Here is a 2,182-nt window from a genome sequence, read left to right as displayed (position 1 = left end):
AGATTCTTGGGATGGAAAATCAGGTTCGCTTTCCCCAAGGGTACCACAACAGGACAGCTGCAAACTGGGAACGAGACTGGTTTACAAACATTTCAGTAGCTGACAGGAGAAAACTGTACAATCTTTATAAAGCAGACTTCAGATTATTTGGATATGACAAACCTGAGACACTTCTGGACGAGTGACAGAAACAGTTGTTCTTTAAAAGAAATTAGCCTACATGTATATAATGTGAAATAAAAGTGGATTGTACACTTAAACATTTTCTAATTTATTTGACTAAAACAGTGAATTGTCAGGTGCACATTTTTAGATTTTATATAAAACTTGTTATAAAATATATGTTGTGTTGTATTGCTGATGAATGATTTGAATAAAAAACAAACTGATTAATGTTTCACTCGTGGAAATTTAGTAATAAAATTACAGTAAAATTACAAATTAAATAGCTCAGGTAATGAAATTGAATGATCTAAACTGGTTACAATAGACCTTATGGGTAGCGCCATACTGATTTTTTGACAGAAATTAAAACAATGGCATGCACTGCATAAGGTCCTACTAGTTCATGCAATTTTCTATGTTTAAAACCATTTTGTCTACTACTTTTTTGGAAATATGTTTTGTCAGCTGAATAATCAGTATGTTGTTAAACAACAGTACAACTGTTGTACCTCTGTCCCTCGATTTTGTCAAAAAATTAAATATGGCTCTAGTACCCTGATTAACGTCTACTGAATAAACCAAAGCAGTTATTTGTTTTGGCCACAAGGGTGCAGTGTGTTTCAATTGATTTGTTGCAGAAAGAGTGATATACTACAGTCAGCCATGTGAGTAGCACTCAGATGGAGTTCTGAAACTTGACTGAACTTATGAATCTTTAATGCTAGAAAAAAAAAATCTAATGTAGAATTTATGAAATGAGCCATATTTTGACAGCTCTCTAAGGCCCAGTGAAAGTGAAGGTTCTTGTTTTTATTTGAAACGACATCTCTGACCAAAAGTAGAGAGAATAAAATAATTGGAGACAGTTACATTTCACATGATCTGAAAGTGTAATGTCAGAGTTCTTATTAGAGGAAAATATGACATTTTTATTTTAAGTTTTAACAATATAAACTGTTTTCAGGAATAGATTTAGATTTTGTCACTACCAAAACATTTGGTTGCATTTCGGTAGTGACAACTTTGTGGGTTTTTTTGGGGGGGGGGGGTTATGTCGCAAAACATTTTGGTTTTTTTTCCGGGGTAACACTTTTTGTGTTTTTTTTGGGGGGGGGGGTTATGTCATGAACATGTCATCATTGTTTCGGCAGTGACAAAAGGGAACACATAATCCTCATATTTGGGTGAAATAAACACAATTTTAGTATGTTTTAGAGTGTTTTAGTATGCAAGTTAACATTCTGTAATGTGATGTGGTTGCTACAAAAGCATTACTGTCACTACCGAAACATGGGATGGTTTGTCAAAAATAAAGTATACTGAATTATCAACTAAGATGTCATGTTTTTGGTTCAATGTATATTCAAACTAATGAATCCTTAACTTTGAAATCAGTATGATCAACTTTTTGATTCAAAATACAACAAATCTCATAGATTACACTTGAAATATTGTTAAAAATGTAACTATTATTGATTTACCTCTGAAAAAAATTTTTATAGCAAAAATATATATTTACAATGTAGATGTAAAAAATATTAATAGGTCAATATAACCCTTCTAATTAAATTATTATAACTGTGTTTCAGTAGTGACAAACTTGGGGAGAGGACAAGTATTCCAAAACTTTCTGAAAATAAAATATGAGAATTAACTGCACAATTACTAGAAATGTGTACCTTGGATATTATACAATTTGTATACATACAATTTTTTTTTTAAAGAGACGCGTTTCCAACTCTGACTTGGGACCAATTCTGTATGGCCCATATAAAGATTACTAAGGTTGTATTCATCTATTATTACTATTATTATTAATATATTGTTAACATTAATAGTAATGTAGTAATGCTATTAATAGTAATAATATAACAAAGCTCTCTATTTTTATAATAACATTTAGCCTAATAATTATAATTATTAAAGGAAAGGAGGAAAAGGCCATGACATGTGGCCAAGTATGATGTCCAATGCTCAGAAGTTGAGCTCTGCAATTAATCCATCCAAGTGCACACAC

Source organism: Sinocyclocheilus grahami, unplaced genomic scaffold (assembly GCF_001515645.1).
Source record: "Sinocyclocheilus grahami isolate Dianchi unplaced genomic scaffold, SAMN03320097.WGS_v1.1 scaffold25.1, whole genome shotgun sequence".
In the NCBI taxonomy this organism is placed as follows: Eukaryota; Metazoa; Chordata; class Actinopteri; order Cypriniformes; family Cyprinidae; genus Sinocyclocheilus; species Sinocyclocheilus grahami.
This window is presented reverse-complemented; position numbering follows the sequence as displayed.